The following is a 21925-nucleotide window of genomic DNA, read 5'->3' as shown; positions in this document are numbered from 1 at the left end:
AGCCCACAGGACCCTTGCTCTTTCTCTTTCACTTTCCACCTGGTGGTTCAGCAGGCATGTCCCTGATGGCCCTCCCTGTGCCCCATTGGTCCTACGAGCTATGCTGTCCTTTACTTTCTGGGAGCTGTAAATAATAAGCTGCTTCTGTTGTTTTAAATGTTGTGCTGAGTTGCCTCTTCCTTGTCTCACCTGACTGACATAAAGAGAAGCTAACTTCTTTCCTGGTTAGGGCTCTCCTGGAGAGTGGATATTTCGGTAGGAATAAACTGGACATAGATCAGACAAGACCCACGAAGATCCCTGCCAATGTATACAAGTTTCCTTTGAGAGGAGCACCTGGTCACAGGTCAGACACAGGCATTGGGCCACCTGCCTGGATAATAAGTATCCAGTGAAAGGCATACTGGAAGCATCCATGACCAAATCCCTGGAGCCCCATCAAGGCAGGGATAGAGATCATAGCCACTCTCCAGAGACAGAGACCCCAACATCAAATTAGAGGAAAGTACAGTTGTTATAGTTATTACACCATACGTTTCCATTGCCGTGGCTTATAACATAAACAGACTTTGTGTTTACCATGTACCATAGACAGAAACTCCAAGATGACTAACATGTTAGAATCCAAAAATTCATGATGGATTTCTCCAGGAAGTTCTCCAAGAATGGGGTTTAGATGCTGTTTCCATTGTGTTCAAGGCATAGCTGTTTGTAATTACTTATACTGCTGAGCATGAAATTTACAATGATCTATTGATCTACAGATATTCCATCACAGTAGAATCATTAATGATAAAATATATGGAAAGCAATAAATGAAGCTGCTCGTTAGACATAAATGAAGGAGAGAGAGTAACAGAAAAGTGATTTTACAGATATGATGAAAAGGGTCCGATATTTTACAAACAAGAGCTACATGGAAAATTTCACATCTGTTTTGGCAGAAGATCTTGAAGTATGAAAATAACTGAGTTACAAAAATCTGGGAGAAATTAGTGTTAATAGGATCTCATTTCATGGACTTCTGACTGATTCTTCTCAGGCAAGGGAAAATAGACAAGCTCATATAAGTGCCTCTTTCCTTAATTTCAAATGACTGGTCAATCATTGGGCCTTCTATGGTTGTTGCCATGACAACAAAAAAGTGGAAAGAGAGAAACTAATAACCATGGCTTTTAAGAAACACAATTACATATTTTGTAATAAGATGTACCTAACAGAAAATGGCAGTGCAACATGTTGCCCCAAAAGACTCAATTTGAGTGCTCCTTTAAAGTATATTGTCTTTCAAACCATCCCATCAAGTGTTATGATATCAAACCCTAGTGAACAACTTGACCTTGATCCAATGTTCCTCCTAGGCTCTTGTTTCTTTGGGCTACAAAAATTCCTACCATGTTCTTCACTGAGAAGCTACTGTCATGCTCAGTACACAATTATTACCAGTTTGATGGTTTGTTTACCTGAAGCAGAAGAGAAAGCTCTTGCTCAGTTGGCTTTTGGAGGCAGTCATCTGAGCTATGACTCCTGTCTTTACATATATATTCCCACTACTGGTTTAGACCACTCATAAGAATTTCCTCCCAAATCATAATTCCTCTTTTAATATATTTCTTATATTCCACTCTACAATGGCAGAGACTATTTCTGGAATTTCACTTTGTAACTAGTGCCAATAACATGACCATCAAAAATATAATTCACATATGTTCACTGATAGTACTGAATACATTGCATTGAAATGATATGCTTGGCTATCTGCTTCTCTAACTAGACAATAATCCCTTCTGCGTTGGGGATGGTGTTTTACTCTATTTCTGGTAATAACAGGAGTATAGTGATGCCTAGTATATCCCTGAATATTATGTGCTCAGTTATATAAAGGTAATGCTTCAAGGTTTTGATAATAATATAGGATGTTAAAATTTAGAATTGTAGAGAATTGTTATTATTTGCATTTCTTTATACAACAGGTGACATTTCTCATCTCCTGTTCATGGTAAAGAAGATAAATGGTAAAGAATGCATGACAGTCTAATACAAAGAACATACAGTACATAAACTACACTTATAGCATAATTACATGTAATCGGAGGCAAATTGTGGTTCTTTCATTAATTGGCTACGCCCCTAAAGAAGTCATGTAATATACTGAATTCCAAGGTTTTAAGTGGTTGTATAATTAGAAAGCAAAACCAGAATTTTAAAATATAACTACTTTGATTACCTTTAGCACATTATAGTGCCAAGGTTTTAATGACATTCTCCTCAATTATTTAGCAGTTTTCTGCTGTACTCAATTAGACAAAGATTACTTGGCTGAGGTTCAGTGCTTTGGGTGTTCTGACCTTGTTTTTCTATTGGTAGTTATTTAACTCTGGGTCATGATACTTGTATATTGGTCGAGTCCAGTGTTTTTTTCCGGGGCAGTTGTTAAAAGTACAAATGCACAGACTCCCCAAAGACAAATTAAGTCAGAATTTTTAAGAGTGTGATCATAATATTATTTTTTAAAGTATCGCTATTGATTCAAAAACTTGAATCATTGGTTTATATGCCAATAAAATTAAATAGTAAAGCCTGACTTCATTGAATTTTATCCCTGGAATAGCCATCAAGGAATTGACTACTTTCTAGAGACAATAAATTTAGTTTTATATATACATATACATATACGTGTGTGTGTGTCTTCACTATTTTAGTAAATGTTATGTTGTAAAAATTAAATATAATAATCCAATTACATAGGCTTAAAGTTTAATGGATATTTCAATGAACCACTCCTTCCATATTATAATTTTGTAGATAAATGCAAATTAAAGTAGTTTAACATAAATATAAATGAAGAATTAAAATGGGAATGCAATAATATATAAGTAAACATTTTCAAAGAATGTACATATTTAGATTAAGAGAAGTCACCATACTACATATTTATTGGATACAACATTTTGTTCTACCACAACAACTGGTGAAAGATTAAATATTTACTTTGAGCTTGAGTAAAGTATCCAAATGACCAAAAGAGGTTGTTGTCTGAGCAATGAATACATTAACACTATGATCTATGAAATTTGGATATAGGTTTTAGATAGAAAATATATGCTGTTGAAGAAAGCCATCTAATGTTTAGAGAAGCAATTACAGATGATCTCTGACTTATGAAGTTTCTGCTTATAATTTTTTGACTCTATGATAATACAAAAATAATACAAGTTCAGAAAAAAACAAACTTCAAAGTTTGAATTTTGTTCTTTTGCTGTGCTAGCGATATGCAATGCCATCCTTTTGTTCAATGCTGGGCAACAAAGCCACAGCTCCCAGTCAGCCCCACAATCAGCAGGGTCAATAATCAATACTCTGCTGGGTACTGTGTTGCCAGATGATTTCGCCCAATTATAGGCTAATATAAGCACTCCTAGCACTTTTAAGGTAGACTATGCAGCGCTATGATGTTCAGTAGTCTAGGTATATTCAATCTAATTTCCAATTATGATATTTTCAATTTACCATGTATTTATTGGGATACAACCCCATCGTAAGTAGAGGAATGTATTAGTTCATTCTCATGCTGCTAATAAAGACATAATCGAGACTGGGTAATTTATAAAGGAAAGAGGTTTAACTGACTCACAGTTAATTGGTGGGGGAGGCCACTGGAAACTTACAATCATGGTAGAAGGGAAAGCAAACACGTCCTTCTTCCCATGGTGGCAGCAAGGAGAAGTGCTGAGCAAAAGGGAGAAAAGCCCCTTATAGAACCATTAGATCTTGTGAGAACTCATTCACAATCATGAGAACAGTAGCATAGGAGTAACTGCCCCATGATTCAATTACCTTCCACTGCCAGATCCCTCCCAGGACACGTGGGGAGTATGGGAACTACAATTCAAGATGAGATTTGGGTGTGGACATAGCCAAACCATATCAAGGAACATCTGTATTCATTCCTGAATGAAAATTTCTGAATCTGTTTTAATTATATCCCTCCCTGAGCAAAAAAACATGTAATTTAGAACTACAGAATACAATCATTCCTCAGTATGTGAGGAGGATTGATTCCAGGACACCCATGATACTTATTATACAATATGATGATACTTATGATACTTATGATGATACTTATGATACAATATGATGATACTTATGATACAATCATTCCTCAGTATGTGAGGAGGATTGATTCCAGGACACCATGACGCTTATGATACGTAAAGCAATGTAAATGTTACATAAATAGTTGTTATACTCTGTTGTTTTTTAATTTGTTTTTTTTGTTTTATTTTTCATTTTAAAAAAATGTTTTCAGTCCACGGTCGGTTGAATCTGAGGATGCTTTGCAGATACAGAGGGCCGACTATATAAGCAAAAATTGTTTTAAGGATACTTAAAGAGCTAATGTAAATGACTTATATTTTAGTTAAAGAGCATATTTCTCCATAGCTTATTTTATTTCTCCATAGTCTAAGGATGGCATCAACTAAATTGAGAAAACATAAAGCCAGCTACTTAAAAGAACCAACAAGAGATTGATCTATTTGAGTTCAGAGAAAGAATAACAAACTGGTAACAGCCCCTTCTCTCTAGAACTCCATTCAATGGGTAAACTTGGGATTGAGTTTTCTCTCCCTCTCCATGGACAAGGAAAACAACCAAAGAGTTAATAACTTTTCCTAGACCAGGACTCAGCTGTAGTGGAATCAACTTTCTTGTCTGTTAAGAGGAAGAAGTGGTGTGAGGTTTTCTGAGATTACCTAACAGAACATTATTTGGTGATAGTTACACTAAAAGCCAAGACCTTACCACTATACAATATATCCATGTAACAAAACTGACCATTTATCCCTTAAGATTATACACATAAAATTTTTAAAAAGAAAAAACGTTGTAACAATTTAATATCATGCATTGATAAAAGAAATACTTGTATGAAATTTCTGACCTCCAAAAATATACAACTATTATTTTGCTGACATAAGTTTAATATCAAATTTATATTAATATTTAATTTTAAGAAATTGAAATCCTCTTACCAAACTGAGTATTTCCCAGATAGTCTTGAGAGGTGAAGCCGGCCGGGCTTCTGAGTCGGGTGGGGACTTGGAGAACTTTTCTGTCTAGCTAAAGGATTGTAAATGCACCAATCAGTTTTCTGTGTCTAGCTAAAGGTTTGTAAACACACCAGTCAGCACTCTGTGTCCAGCTAATTGGGTAGGGGACTTGGAGAACTTTTCTGTCTAGCTAAAGGATTGTAAATGCTCCAATCAGCGCTCTGTGTCTAGCTAAAAGTTTGTAAACGCACCAATCAGCACTCTGTGTCTAGCTAATCAGGTGGGGTGGAGAAATTTTCTGTCTAGCTAAAGAATTATAAATGCACCAATCAGTGCTCTGTTTCTAGCTAAAAGTTTGTAAACACACCAATCAGCACTCTGTAAAAACGGACCAATCAGCATTCTGTAAAATGGACCAACCAGTACTCTGTAAAATGGACCAATCAGTGCCCTGTAAAATGGACCAATCCACAGGATGTGGGCAGGGCCAAATAAGGGAATAAAAGCTGGCCACCCAAGCCAGCAGTGGCAACCCACTCGAGTCCCCTTCCACACTGTGGAAGCTTTGTTCTTTTGCTCTTCACGATAAATCTTGCTGCTGCTCACTCTTTGGGTCCACACTACTTTTATGAGCTGTAACACTCACCACAAAAGTCTGCAGCTTCACTCCTGAAGCCAGCAAGACCACGAACCCACCAGGAGGAATGAACAACTCTGGACGCACCACCTTTAAGAGCTGTAACACTCACTGCGAAGGTCTGCAGCTTCACTCCTGAGGCCAGCAAGACCATGAACCCACTGGGAGGAACGAACAACTCTGGACACACCATCTTTAAGAACTGTGGCACTCAGAGCAAGGGTCCGCGGCTTCATTCTTGAAGTCATTAAGACCAAGAACCCACCAGAAGGAATGAATTCCGGACAGATTTTGGCGACCCAGATGGGACTATCCCTTATCGCCAAGTGGTGAGTACCATCGGAACCCTTTTGCTTGCTATTCTGTCCTATTTTTTCCTTAGAATTCAGGAGATAAACACCGGGGACCTGTCAGCCAGTTAAAAGCGACTAGTGCGGCTACTGGACTAAAGACACAGGTGTCAGGCTTTCTGGGAGAGGGATCTCTAACAAGCCCTGACTCTTCAGAGTTGGGAGCGTTGGTTTGCCTGGAACTAGCTTCCACTTTTCCTGTACTTCTGGGCTGAGCCAAGGGTCAACAGAGAGGAAAGCCATTCAGCTCCAGGGTCCTGAGAGCAATTTGGTTGACCCCGCGGCCATGAGCAGAACTCTCAAAGTCATGTCGCCCAAGCGAGACTCGCCTATATATCCTATCTATCCTGACCCTTGCCTCCTAGGTCCTAATACTTGTCAGACAAACTTCCTCTTACCTCTCTTTTCCAAGGCTAGTCCCGCTTCTAAAAACCACTCCCTGTCTTTGGTGCTTTTCTAGTTTCTCCTATAAGAATGATTTCTAGCATAAACTCCAGGACTCTATTCCCTTCTTTTGGCATCCGGAGTCATCAATCAGAAAGATATAATTTTTGCCCAAATCCCCATCGTAGGGGAGAACTATCTGGAATTTTATTTTCCCTCCTCAGACAAGCAGGAGCAGGCCTAACAAAAGCTATTTCTGAAGCTAGGATATGGGGATCCTCAGAAATTGTATCCTTCCTATTCATATAAGTGAGGACAAAAGGCATCACTCTTCCAACTCTGGAGATCCCTTCCCTCCCTCAGGGTATGGCCCTCCACTTCATTTTTGGGGTATAACATCTTTATAGGACACAGATAAGGTCCCAATACTAACAGGAGAATGCTTAGGACTCTAACAGGTTTTCGAGGATGTGCTGGTAAGGGCCACTAAATCCAATTTTTCTTGATCCTCTTTGTGGTCTAGGAGGACAGGCAAGGGTGCAGGTTTTCGAGAATGTGTCGGTAAGGGCCACTAAATCTGACCTTCCTCAGTCCTCCATGTGGTCTAGGGGGAAAACTAGTGTTTCTGCTGCTTCATCAGTGAGTGCAACTATTCTGATCAGCAGTGTCCAGGGACCATTGCGGGTTCTTGGGCAAGAGGTGTTTCTGCTGCCGCATCAGTGAGTGCAACTATTCCAATCAGCAGGGTCCACGGACCATTGTGGGTTCTTGGGCAGGGGGAAAAACAAACAAAGCAAAACTGCAGGCAGTTTTGTCTTTCAGATAGGAAACACTCAGGCATCAACAGACTCACCCTTGAAATGCATCCTAAGCCATTGTGACCAATTTGACCCACAAACCCTGAAAAAGAGGCAGCTCATTTTTTTTCTGCACCACAGCCTGGTCCCAATATTCTCTCTCTGATGGGGAAAAATGGCCACCTGAGGGAAATATAAATTACAATACTATCCTGCAGCTTGACCTTTTCTGTAAGAGGGAGGGCAAATGGAGTGAAATACCTTATGTCCAAGCTTTCTTTTCATTGAAGGAGAATACACAACTATGCAAAGCTTGCAGTTTACATCCTACAAGAGGACCTTTCAGCTTACCCCCATATCCTAGCCTCCCTATAGCTCCCCTTCCTATTAATGATAAGCCTCCTCTAATCTCCCCTGCCCAGAAGGAAATAAGCAAAGAAATCTCCAAAGGACCACAAAAACCCCCGGGCTATCGGTTATGTCCCCTTCCAGCTGTAGGGGGAGGGGAATTTGGCCCAACCCGGGTGAATGTCCCTTTCTCCCTCTCTGATTTAAAGCAGATCAAGGCAGACCTGGGGAAGTTTTTAGATGATCCTGATAGGTACATAGATGTCCTACAGGGTCTAGGGCAAACCTTTGATCTCACTTGGAGAGATGTCATGCTATTCGTAGATCAAGCCCTGGCCTTTAATGAAAAGAATGCGGCTTTAGCTGCAGCCCAAGAGTTTGGAGATACCTGGTATCTTAGTCAAGTAAATGATAAGATGACAGCCAAAGAAAGGGACAAATTCCCTACCAGTCAGCAAGCCATCCCCAGTGTGGATCCCCACTGGGACCTCGACTCAGATCATGGGGACTGGAGTTGTAAACATCTGCTGACCTGTGTTCTAGAAAGACTAAGGAGAATTAGGAAAAAGCCCATGAATTATTCAATGATGTCCACCATAACTCAGGGAAAGGAAGAAAATCCTTCTGCCTTCCTCGAGTGGCTATGGGAGCACTTAAGAAAATATAGTCCCTTGTCACCCGACTCACTCGAGGGTCAATTGATCCTAAAAGATAAGTTTATTACCCAATCAGCTGCATATCTCAGGATAAAGCTTCAAAAGTGAGCCCTGGGCCCTGAACAAAATCTGGAGGCATTATTAAACCTGGCAATTTTGCTGTTCCATAATAGGGACCAAGAGGAACAGGCCCAAAAGGAAAAGTGAGATCAGAGAAAGGCCGCAGCCTTAGTCATGGCCCTCAGACAAACAAACCTTGGTGGTTCAGAGAGGACAGAAAATGGAGCAGGCCAATAGCCCAGTAGGGCTTGTTATCAGTGTGGTTTACAAAGACACTTTAGAAAAGATTGTCCAACAAGAAACAAGCCACCCCCTTGTCCATGTCCACTATGCCGAGGCAATCATTAAAAGGCACACTGCCCCAGAGTGCAATGGTTCTCTGGGCCAGAAGCCCCCAACCAGATGACCCAACAAAAGGAGTGAGGGTGCCCAAGGCAAGTGCCAGTTCATGTCATCACCCTCACTGAGCCCCGGGTATGCTTAACCATTGAAGGCCAGGAAGTTGACTTCCTCCTGGACACTGGCACAGCCTTCTCAGTGTTAATCTCCTGTCCTGGACTACTGTCCTCAAGGTCCATTACCATCTGAGGAATCCCAGGACAGCCTATAACCAGGTATTTCTCCCACTTCCTCAGTTGTAACTGGGAGACTTTGCTCTTTTCACATGCCTTTCTTGCTATGCCTGAAAGTCCATACCCTTATTAGGGAGGGATATATTAGCCAAAGCTGGAGCTGTTGTCTACATGAATATAGGGAACAAGTTACCCATTTGTTGTCCCCTGTTTTAGGAGGGAATCAACCCTGAAGTCTGGGCATTGGAAGGAACAAACTCAAGCTCCAGCCTTAAGCCTTCCCACAGGACGAAACTTTTCTTTATATGTCACAGAGAGAGCAGGAAGAGCTCTTGGGGTCCTTACTCAGACTCGTGGGACAACCCCACTACCAGTGGCATACCTAAGTAAGGAAATTGATGTAGTAGCGAAAGGCTGGCCTCACTGTTTAAGGGTAGTTGTGACTGTGGCTGTCTTAGTGTCAGAGGCTATCAAAATAATACAAGGAAAGGATCTCACTGTCTGAATTACACATGATGTAAGTGGCATACTAGGTGCCAAGGGAAGTTTATGGCTATCAGACAACCACCTACTTAGATACCAGGTGCTACTACTTGAGGGACTGGTACTTCAAATACATACATGCATGGCCCTCAACCCTGCCACTTTTCTCCCAGAGGATGGGGAACCACTCAAGCATGACTGCCACCAAATTATAGTCCAGACTTATGCCGCCCGAGATGATCTCTTAGAAGTCCCCTTAGCCAATCCTGACCTTAACCTATATACCAATGGAAGTTCAGTTGTGGAGAATGGGATATGAAGGGCAGGTTATGCCATAGTTAATGATGTAACCATACTTGAAAGTAAGCCTCTTCCCCCAGGGACCAGTGCCCAATTGGCAGAACCAATGGCACTTACCAGAGCCTTAGAACTGGGAAAGGGAAAAAGAATAAATGTGTATACAGATAGCAAGTATGCTTATCTAATCCTACATGCCCATGCTGCAATATGGAAAGAAAAGGAGTTCTTAACCTCTGGAGGAACCCCCCATTAAATACCACATGGAAACCATGGAGTTATTGCACTCGTGCAAAAACCCAAGGAGATGGGAGTCTTACACTGCCAAAGCCATCAAAAAGGGGAAGGAGAAGGGAGAACAGCAGCATAAGAGGCTGGCAGAGGCAGAGAAAGACCAGCAGAAAGGAAAGAGAGAGAGAGAGAGAGAGAGAGACAGAAAGTCAAAAGACAAGGAAAGAGAGGAAGAGACAAAGGAGTCAAAGAGAAAGAGATAGAAGTAGTAAAGAAAAAACAGTGTACCCTATTCTTCTAAAAGCTAGGGTAAATTTAAAACCTGTAATTGATAATTGAAGGTCTTCTCTGTAACTCTATAACACTCCAATACCACCTTGTTGTCAGTATAAACAGGGCGGAGCCCAAAAGCACTGAGGCCACTGACCACCCTCAGCCTTCCTATCAAAAATCCTTAACCCAGCAGGTTTCCTAACAGGGGATCTAAACCTTGATTAATTACCATACAAAGGTCTGACCAGATCTAGGAGGAACTCCCTTCAGGACAGGACAATAGATGGTTCACCCTGGCGATTAGGAAAAAAGACACAATGGGTATTCAGTAAATGATAAGGAAACTCTTGTAAAAGCAGAGTAAGGAAAATTGCCTAATAATTGGTCTGCTCAAATGTGCTCAAATGTGCAAGCTGTTTGCACTCAGCCAAACCTTAAAGTACTTACAGAATCAGGAAGGAGCCATCTATACCAAATCTAAGTTAACATGGACTGAACGAAGTCTTATTAATAGCAAAGAATAATTGAAATCCCAAACTTACAAGGTTTTCAACAAAAGTAAAGTTTGCTAAAAATTAACTGTATAAACATATATTATCCTAACTTCTAATCTTGTGGAAATCAGACCCTATCAGTACCCCTCAAAGCTCAAGTCCGTCAGCGCAGAGCCATACAACTAATATGCTACTTATAGGGTTAGGAATGGCTACTGCTACAGGAACTGGAATAGCCAGTTTATCTACTTCATTATCCTACTACCACACACTCTCAAAGGATTTCTCAGACAGTTTGCAAGAAATAACAAAATTTACCCTTACTCTACAATCCCAAATAGACTCTTTGGCAGCAATGACTCTCCAAAACCACTGAGGCCTAGACCTCCTCACTGCTGAGAAAGGAGTACTCTGCACCTTCTTAGGGGGAAGAGTGCTGTTTTTACACTAACCAGTCAGGGATGGTACAAGATGCCACCCAGCGTTTAGAGGAAAAGGCTTCTGAAATCAGATAACACCTTTCAAACTCTTATACCAACCTCTGGAGTTGGGCAACATGGCTTCTCCCCTTTCTAGGTCCCGTGACAGCCATCTTGCCATTACTCACCTTTGGGCCTTGTATTTTTAACCTTCTTGTCAAATTTGTTTCCTCTAGAATTGAGGCCATGAAGCTACAGATGGTCTTGCAAATGGAAACCCAAATGAGTTCAACTAACAACTTCTACCAAGGACCCCTGGACCAACCCGCTGGCCCTTCCACTGGCCTAAAGAGTTCCCCTCTGGAGGACAATACAACTGCAGGGCCCCTTCTTCACCCTTATCCAGCAGGAAGTAGCTAGAGCGGTCATCAGCCAAATTCCCAACAGCAGTTGGAGTGTCCTGTTTAGAGGAGGATTGAGAGGTGAAGCTGGCTGGGCTTCTGGGTCGGGTGGGGACTTGGAGAACTTTTCTGTCTAGCTAAAGTATTGTAAATGCACCAGTGCTCTGTGTCTAGCTAAAGGTTTTTAAATGCACCGGTCGGCACTCTGTGTCTAGCTAATTGGGTAGGGGACTTGGAGAACTTTTCTGTCTAGCTAAAGGAGTGTAAATGCACCAATCAGGGCTCTGTGTCTAACTAAAGGTTTGTAAATGTACCAATCAGCACTCTATAAAAACAGACCAATCAGCATGCTGTAAAATGGACCAAACAGCAGTCTGTAAAATGGACCAATCAGCGCTCTGTAAAATGGACCAATCTGCAGGATGTGGGCAGGGCCAAATAAGGGAATAAAAGCTGGTCACCGGAGCCAATAGCGACAACCCACTGGGGTCTCCTTCCATGCTGTGGAAGCTTTGTTCTTTCGCTCTTCACAATAAATCTTGCTGTTGCTCACTCTTTGGGTCTGCACTACCTTTATAAGCTGTAACACTCACTGCAAAGGTCTGCACCTTCACTCCTGAAGCCAGTGAGACCACAAACCCACCGGGAGGAACTAACAACTCTGGACACACCATCTTTAAGAACTGTAACACTCAGCGCAAGGGTCCACAGCTTCATTCTTGAAGTCAGTGAGACCAAGAACCCACTGGAAGGAACCAATTCCAGACACAGTCTGAATAACTAAAAGAAACCTCTAGGAAAATGATCCATAAAACCATAGAAATACAAGGTAATCCTGGCAATGAAAAGGTGCCTCAAATACAGATTCTAAAAATAGTTAAATTTTTTGTTTGTTTGTTTGTTTTTTGAGATGGAGTTTTGCTCTTTTTGCCAGGCTGGAGTGCAATGCTGTGATCACGGCTCACTGCAACCTCAACCTCCCGGGTTCAAGTGATTCTCCAGCTTCAGCCTCCTGAGTAGCTGGGATTACAGGCATCTGCCACCGTGCCCGGCTAATTCTGTATTTTTTAGTAGAGATGGGGTTTCTCCATTTTGGTCAGGCTGGTCTCCAACTCCTGACCGCAGGTGATCCACCTGCCTCAATGTCCCAAAGTGCTAGGATTACAGGCTGTGAGTCACCGCGCCTGGCCGTTATTTTTTATAATAAAATTCAAAGAAAAAACGAATGCCAGTAATTTTTTAGAGTATCTTACCATAATTTTTCTCAAGAAGAAAATAAAATTAGAAGAAAGTAAAAAACGTGGTGCTGGGCTGGCCAGGTCGGACCCAGGGTGGCAGGGGTCCAGCCGGACCACCCCCCTAATGCCAGTGGGATCTCCGGCGCCCCTCTGGTCAGCGGGGCCCCAGCAGGGGAGGAGCTGCGAGACAACACTGGACACTGGAGTGGGCCCCCCAGCCCGTGCCCAAGGCTTGGAGCAGGGGCAGGGATCTGGCAGCACCGGGCCTGAGCCGCCTCCACCCCCAGCCCTCACGGACTCTGGGCACTCCACACCTGGGGTGGTGGTGAGGTTCATTGATTGAATGAGTGATGGTGGCCGAGTTGCAAGCAAACGGGTTTCATCACCTTAAACGGTTTCGAACAAAATTTCGAACAAATGAAGCCGTATTTGCTTTAAAAGAAGGACAACCCATCGTGTGAACTATATAGAGTTTGTGGACAGATTTATACTGGGTTCATAGTGGCCTCATGCACGCAGACTCCTGCGAGTTCCCCAAGTTCTTAGAGGACTGCCTTGCCTTTTGATCCGGTAGCTGCAAAGTTCCATAAAGAATGGCCCGTGTGGATAAGCACAAAGTTAAGAGACAGCGAGTGCACCAGATTTGTGAAGGTATCCGCCACCAGGTCACGAACGGCCCCCTGCACTCCACTCCTGCCCCGGGTGGCGCTGCTGGACTGCGCAACTGCACCGTGGATATACCCATCCCAAAGGACCTGGCCACCATGGCCTTCTGTGATACGCACTCCACGCAGGAGATCCACGAGAAGATTTTACATGAAGCCATGGGCGCCATGAGGTACCACACCATCACCCTCGCCAGGGAGGACCTGAAGAAGTTCAAGGCCCTGGGAGTGATCGTGGGGATAGGCAGTGGCTACGACAACGTGTACATCAAGGCTGCCAGCGAGCTTGAGATTACTGTGTGCAACATCCGGTCCGCAGCTGTGGAAGAGACAGCCAACTCAACCATCTGCCACATCCTCAGTCTGTCCGGGAGGAACACGTGGCTGTACGTGGCATGGCCGGAAGGCACGTGTGTTAGAGCATGGGGCAGATTCGAGAGGTGGCCTCGGGAGGGGCTCACATCGGTGGGGAGACGCTGGGGCCTCATCGGCTTTGCTAGCACGGGGCAGGCGGTTGCAGTTGGAGCCAAGGCCTTTGGATTCAGGGTCATATATTATGATCCTTACTTGCAGGATGGGATAGAGCGGCCCCTGGGCGCGCAGAGGGTCTACACCCTGCAGGATTTGCTGTGTCAAAGTGACTGCATCTCTTTGCACTGCAAGCTCAACAAACATAACCACCACCTCATCAGTGACTATGACTATAAACCAGATAAGTCAGGAAGCATTCTTTGTGAACGCAGCCCATGGTGCCCTGGTGGACGAGAAAGCCTTAGCATAGGCCCTCAATGATGGCAAGATAAGAGGGCAGCTTTCGACGTGCACCAGTCGGAGCCCTTTAGCTTTGCTCAGGGTTCCTTGAAGGATGCCTGGAATGTCATCTGCACTCCTCACACTGCCCCCCCATCCAGGCGTCGCTGGGGATGAGGGAGGTGACGGCCACCAAGATCCACGAAACCATCACAGGTCGCATCCCAGAAAGCTTAAGAAACTGTGTGAACAGGGAATTCTTTGTCACATCAGCGCCTTGGTCAGTAATAGACCAGCAAGCAATTCATCCCGAGCTCAATGGTGCCACATACAGATATCTGCCAGGCATCGTGGGCGTGGCTCCAGGCATCATGGGCGTGGCTCCAGGAGGACTTCCCGCAGCCATGGAAGGGATCATCCCTGGAGGCATCCCAGTGACTCACAACCTTCCCACAGTGGCACATCCTTCCCAAGCTCCCGCTCCCAACCAGCCCACAAAACACGGGGACAATCGAGAGCACCCCAACGAGCAAAAGCAGAGAATGCCGGAAGGTAATCATTCAGATCCACTTGCGGCCAAGGGACAGTGAAAAATTGATGAACTCAGAAAACAAATCTGACGGTCTTTTTAACTGATTCTGGACATATGCATTATTGATGTTGCAGTGTTAAAACTACAAGAGCTAGAAAATTGGATGTCGTCTGCTTACGGAAGCGCTGAAAGAATAGGATGTGATTTATTGACGACCTACTTCTGTCATTGTGTGTTAAGTTTTTCACCTTAATCACCAAGAATACACAGAGCTTTTTCCTTCATCAGTCCTTTGGCCACAGCAGGTCCTGAACACCCTGCTCTAGAATGCTGCATCAAGAGTTCAAACATGAAAATAAAAAAATACTAAGAGGAAATCCCCATTCGTCTACAGGAGCTGGTTACCTCTTTTTGCTAAGAGGAAGATCACATGACTACAAAATGGGGAGAAAACTGTTTGCCCGTGGTAGACACCTGCAGCATAGGATTGAAGACAGTACAGGCTTCTGTACAGAGAAGTCTCTCACACCTGAACTGCATAGTGAGCAGGCAAGTTGGTTTAAGTTCAGTAAAACCTTCTGATGATGCGAAAAAAAGTATTAAGTTTCACAAGCTGTTTGTACTCAGATATACTTTCTCAGTTTCAGATCCTCTGCTATTTTACTGAGTGGAAAGTCTTGAGCTAAAAGGGTTCAAGAAGAATAATATTGCATTTCCTTGTCTCAGGAAACACTTTTTATGGTAATTTGTCAGGTTATCTATAAACAAACCCACTTTTTTTTAGACATTAATAAAGCCTTCTTTTCTTCACGTGGTATTTTACACAAGAACACTTCGGAGGTATTAGATGTGATTGATTTTAACAAATCCTATTAGATTTGTATCAACTAGTTACATGTTCGATTCAAGGTCCTTCGTGGATCATTGTCTTTTTATTTAAAAAGATGGCCTATTTTGAGCCTTTGTATAGGTATATTCCTATATTAGCGACAAAAGAAAAACTTTAAAATTGTTTGAAACAGAAAAATAATGGCTATCAGAAGTATGTTTTGTTTTAGTGTGAGTTACCATTACTATACTTGTTTATTTTATAGGTGGACATTTAGCATTCAGTGCAGTTTTCAAGAAAAAATAACTGAAGTTGATTAAGTAACTTTATTGTCCCGCCAAGAGGAACATATATCAGGTCCTGGTGGTTTTACAGATGGGTTTTATACACCCTGAAGGAAAAGATAATCCCAACTTGATAGAAACTATACTTTAAAACAGCATGTAAAAAAAGAAAAGCTTGCAATCCATTTTATGTATGTATTCTGTTTCAATAAAACCAGAATAAGGCCAGGCACAGTGGCTCACGCCTTTAATTCCAGCACTTTGGGAGGCCAAGGTGGGCGGATCACCCGAAGTCAGGAGTTTGAGACCAGCCTGACCAACAGGGTGAAACCCCATTTCTACTGAAAAAAAAAAAATACAAAAATTAGCAAGGCATGGTGGCAGGTGCCCATAGTCCCAGCTACTCGGGAGGCTGAGACAGGAGAATTGCTTGAAACCCAGAGACAGAGGTTGCAGTAAGCCGAGATGGCACCACTGCACTGCAGCCTTGGTGACGGAGTGAGACTATGTCAAAAAATAAATAAAAAAAAATAAAAACAGTAATATTAAATTATATTTAATACCACACTCCTATGTGGACATTGAGGCATATAATTCAAATCATAGTTAGCAGATTACACTCAACTAAAAGAAGACTCAATATCTACAATAGAGTGTTCCTTTAATCAACCTAGAAATTCAAAGTAATTTCAATCAAATTATCAACAGGTGTTTTTAGTTTACTCTTTGAAACTTTACAATTTGATTTCAAACTTCTTACAAAGGAGCTACCAGAAATAGTCAAGTCATTTTGAAGTACAAAGAAGAATAACTTGCCCTATAGAATAATAAAATTTACATAAAACTCAAGTAAATCAGATACTGGGATATTGTCACAACAGTAGATCAATAAATCTCTAGATGACTAGAACTGAAAGTGAGAATTCACATATATATAATATAACAAAGTGAAAATGTGGACAGGCAAGATACACATTAGTTTTAGGATTAACAATTTCCTTCTTGAGAAGGAAGGTAAGTAATGAGTAAATATTTCAAAGGATATTTTTAATAGCATATGGAATGTTATATTTCTTTAAGTAATCTTAAGTAAATACGAAAAAATTAAGGATTATTTATCTGCATGATGAGTGAATGGATATTTGTTAAATATTTTCTTCATGATATTGAAATATTTCACAATACAAACAAATTAAAAACTCATTTACTACACTAGTAGTAACAGAAATTGAATTTTAGACTGTCCTTGGCCTTCAAGTATCTCTGTAAACTTCACTGTCTAAATATTACTTTTATCATTTATAAAATACAGCTGTCAGAATAGATCTGTAGTTTAAAACCATGGTCCATGCCCTGAACCACAAATGACAATGTTCCTGTTTGTTCCAACCTATGTAATTTCCAGGAATTTCAATGGGCCTTGACTTTTAGCTGTATTTATCAGTCAGCCTTTATTTGTCGAATAAGTAACCACAGTTAACTCCCCTTGCTTATTCCTCCAAGAAGGAGGCAATTATCATGCCGTCTTCAATGTAATGCACTAACTGGTCCTTAATGGTTATCATTTCCAAGTTTAACCTCATCTAATTATGACAACATGCCCATAACTTCACATATCCCTTTGGGAAAACAGCAAATATATACTGGGTTCCATTCAAAACATTGCAAACAGAGCCTGGCTAGACTGCAATTCTATATTGAAAGGAAAGCATTAGCTAGGCCTGTAAAGACATGCCAGTCCCTCGTTGATTCTCTCACCCTTCCTGTACAGTCTTTTCTATATACAATACAGCTGAAGCAAATGACGATACCATCTTGTTTAATCCTCTACTCAACTTCCAGAGTGTCTGCTTTGCATAATGACCAGTTAGGACTATTAAAAGGGGATTTAGTGGGAAATAATACTCCTACTATAACCATTCTCTTAACCAGAGGAGTGATCTCTTGTTGCCATCCAGGTAAGTTGTTACTTAGCATGATCAATTAAAACTAGGAAAAGGACAGGCTTAGACAATATCCCTGATGTAAAGAATAAAGACAACAGGACCATTCACTCATTATATCCATTCCAGTATTGCATTTTAGTAAAGCTGCTGAGACTTCAGGGTAATCACTCCAGTTATTTGTAATGCAACTCAATTTGGAAGTCAACCCATTCTTTAATCTCCTCCTATACAGCATTTCCATAAGCTCCTTTCGTCACTGGGCCTTTCATAGCACCATCCTTATTCCCCCATGGATTACTGTACCTTGAGCTGTACCATACCTTGCAGAATTAAAGTGCTTTGCATACCACTCACTTTACACTTCACTCAAATTGTTACTTAAGACCCAAGATTCCCCACCAGGAACTGGACAACTGGGTGAGCATATCATGGGCTCTCAATCCTTTACAGATTCTATTACTTTAATTGAGGGTAAAATCAGCCCTGGTTCAAATATTTTTTTCATTCTAAACCTCAATCCTTATAAATTAACTTGAATTCCTCAAGGCCTTGGAGTGTAAGGAGAATGGATCATGTCATCTTCATTTAAGGGTGCTGAGTTTTTTTCTGGCAGGCTCTTCAGTTACTGGGGTTACATTTGAGCTTGTCAGGCTTGGTTTTATTCTTCACTATGGTAATCAATTTCGGTTTCTAACTTAATCCTTAGGCATATATCCTTATTTTGGAGCTTGATCCTTCGTTTTAAAACCTTTCCTTTGTGGAGTGTCAATAGAATGTCCAAGGTGCTCAGCCGGGCTGCTTCACTCTTCCTGGGCTGGGAGTCACAGACCCTGGGAGCCTCACAGCAATAGCTCACTGTTAAGCCTCACAGGATCTCTGCCAGCACACCACAACCCAGCCCAGGAGACCTGCTGAGAATCCACACTCAGACTTCCCCAGTCTCCTTCTGTGCAACTGCCTCTTCTCTGATATACCGGTTTCCCAAATCCCAGCTCCTTCAGCAGTCAGTGCTTCAACTGTGTCATCTCAGTTCAGCAAGACCCCATTGACTTGAGCTGCACCTCCTGGCAACGTGCCCTGAAAGTGCCCAGGCAGAAAGGGTGATCAATGCGGTTCATACATTGTTTTCTCTTAAAGAGCATGGTTTTGCACTGCCTTTTGTTTGATGCGAGAAAACCGTTGTCTCATATGTTGTCCAGTTTTATAGTCCCTCGTGACGGGAGGGCAAGAACAGTACCTGTCACTCTGTCAGGCCAGAAGTGGACATCTGACTGTCTTTTTCCAGTGTGATTTTTTTTAAGTAGCCCAAATTCAGTATATTTTCATGAAAGTGCCAGTAGATGTCAGCAAAAGGCAAGGCAGTGATACATGAATTTTTTGTAGTGGATGTCAAAACTTCAGTTAGCAAAGTCAGAGTTCAGTCTAACATCTCAATTTTCTACGTGTAATGACTCCACCTATAATTCTGTTTGGGGGGTGGTGAGTGGGGTTGGATAGATGGAAGTGAAAAGAAGAATCTGATCTGCCAGGTTAACAATTGACCTGCAAGTCACTCAATTGCTCTGACCTGTCACACCGGGCCCTGTGAATTCAAACCCAGAGGACTATTCACAGAAAAAAAAAAATTCTAAGCAGTGATTTCTTTAGTTCCATCTTGAAGGGGACAGTACCCTATTACACCAGATTTCTGAATAAGGTGGTGGCCTGCAGCTGTGCCCCCAAGACTGACTAAACCTTAGACAGGCATGTTCCTGTCTCTAGCCTGACCTTCTTTTGCTTACATTTAATTTATGAACCCTGTGAGTTCTTTTTCTGCCCCTTTGAGATATAAATCTTTTAAAAATTTTCTTGCCAGTTTTATATTGCAGGACTTTCTCAAAAACGTGGGACCATTCCTTTGAAATGTAATCATAAGGGAAGATAGCTCCTTCATCTCCCAGTTTCTGTCAGAGGAGAGAAGCCTAACTTCAGTGGACACCAAGCTGTAAAACTGCCTTCTGCCATGAAGATATGGAAATGTTTATTTTTCATTTGAGTAACACCAATTAGCAAACATACATGCCCTATAATCTTCCTACTCCACCTCTTAAAGAGTCTCCAGCCCTTTGTTTCAGCAGAGGTGAGCTCAAACTGAGTTTTGGACTTTCTCTCGTATTGCCATAGCCTTGAATAGTCTTCCTTTACCTGTTTGTGCAACTTTGGCTCTAGCATACAAAACTGGATTTAAAAATCTTTAAGTTATCCTTTGCAAAAAAAAGTGTGGTATTCAGCATACTTAATATTACACAGGTGTTCAAGATAGGCTCTGAGTTTTTGAATGCGAAGTATTTGTGTATGTGAAAATGTATGAATTCCTTGTTCCTGCAAAAAATTTCTGTGACTATAATAATGGTTGATCAGATCAGTGAATATACTAAAAGCTATTAAATTGCATACTTTAAATGGTAAATTGTACTATAACTCACACAATGGGTGGGTTCATCCACCCAATTACCACATCCAAGGAAGATGTAACAAGAATTTATTACTTGCAACAAGTAAGGAGGACATGGAAATACTTCCCCAAAGCAGTACCTCTCCAAACAAAGGTGGAAGCTGGGCTTTTACTGGGCTAATAGCTGAATCACTGCATGTAGAGGTACAGTAAAGACAGTGCAGGTGCAGCAGTTGCTGATCATGCTTCTACATATGTCCTGTGGATAGACATGGTAAATAAGCTCCTCCTTGGGCTGAGTTTTTAATACGGTAATGAGGAGGATTCATCAAAAGTTTATCTCCTACTTAGGCATCTCTGAATCCAACTGGTTTTTGTTTTGCTGAGGTTGGGCTTCTTCCTAGGAATTTTTGAAACAACAAAAACTTAAGGTGCAACAGTTACAAATGGGTTATTCTTCATACTGTGTACCTGAAAATGGGGACCCTGGGTTACAATACGATATGTGAATTATTTCTCAATGAATCTGTCTTGCCTGTAACCCCAGCACTTTGGGAGGCCAAGGTGGGTGGATCACGAGGTCAAGAGATCAAGACCATCCTGGCCAACATGGTGAAACCCCGTCTCTACTGAAAATACAAAAATTAGCTGGGTGTGGTGGTGCATGCCTATGGTCCCAGTCACTCTGGAGGCCGAGTCAGGAGAATCACTTGAGCCCAGGAGGCGGAGATTGCAGTGAGCCAAGATCGCACCACTGCACTCCAGCCTGGCGACAGAGTGCCAAAAAAATAAAAAATAAAAAATGGTAGAAAGTGTAGAGTCCTGGTAAAATAAGTAAGCAACAAAAAGGAAGTGGAGCCAGGTGGTGAACAATTGTTCTGAGAGATGGCTAACACAAACAACTTGCTGGCACAACATCCTGTTCCCAAATATCTCACTCCACATACAGCCTCAGCAGCACTAACTGATCTGTATGAACCCTTCCAGCATGACCCTATAAAACTTCCCTCCAGCCCGTCTCCTTGCAGACAGCTCCTTCTCTACTGTGCTGCCCATTGCACTCTCACAACATATCTTGGTACTTTCTCTAATAAACCTGCCTTTCTTTACACACAACTGTCTTGGTAAATTCTTTTACTGCCCACAGTGCTGGCCCCTGCCAGTTGTATCTGAAACATGAAGCGTTTAAGAAGTGTGGTGATTGTTAGCCAAACTAAAGCCTAAAAATTCAAGGAAGGAATTTTTTTAGTGGTAATAAAATTCATAGTTTGTGTTGTTATTTCACACATTAAAGGATTCCTTTGTCTTTTAGATGTTTCAAATGCTTTCAAAACGTTGTTTAGATAATTATACAACTCATAAAACAGTGGTTTGTGAAAATTAAAAATGACTAAAATTAAAAGTTAATTATGCATGCTAAGGAAGTTTGCTTACTAAGCAATTCTTTAAAGTACATTGTGTTTTTAAAAACTGAAAAAAAGTCATAACTTTAGCAGCTTCTCAAGAGGATTCTTGAACTCCCTAGAACCACTGATCAACTTGAGCAAAAATTATATTTTCTTCTTAATAATTGCTAGATGTATGTGGCTTTAAAATATATCTTTGCTAAAAGCTATGGACATTTCATTGACTCCATGCTGTGAAAGCAGTGTTATTGTACACTGTGAGTCTAGTAGTAGAAATCATTTGTTATACACAAGATTTCATAATAACCACCTTATAATACAGCATTCCTCCATGTGTAATAAAGCCAAAATATAGCTATTTTCTTGTAAAGTATTTGTTAAAAGCAAC

General features: G+C 41.6%; 2 pseudogenes; both read left to right on the top strand.

Moving 5' to 3' along the window:
• The window catches only part of LOC100598901, a 52108-nt pseudogene extending 39074 nt beyond the window's left edge, over positions 1-13034 (top strand).
• A 250-nt stretch (positions 13035-13284) lies between these two features.
• On the top strand, positions 13285-14696 carry LOC100599240 (annotated as a pseudogene).
• Positions 14697-21925: the final 7229 nt, after the last annotated feature.

This window comes from Nomascus leucogenys, chromosome 4 (assembly GCF_006542625.1).
Source record: "Nomascus leucogenys isolate Asia chromosome 4, Asia_NLE_v1, whole genome shotgun sequence".
Classification (NCBI taxonomy): domain Eukaryota; kingdom Metazoa; phylum Chordata; class Mammalia; order Primates; family Hylobatidae; genus Nomascus; species Nomascus leucogenys.
Note: the sequence above shows the minus strand (reverse complement) of the source record. Positions and strands in the feature narration are given on the sequence as shown.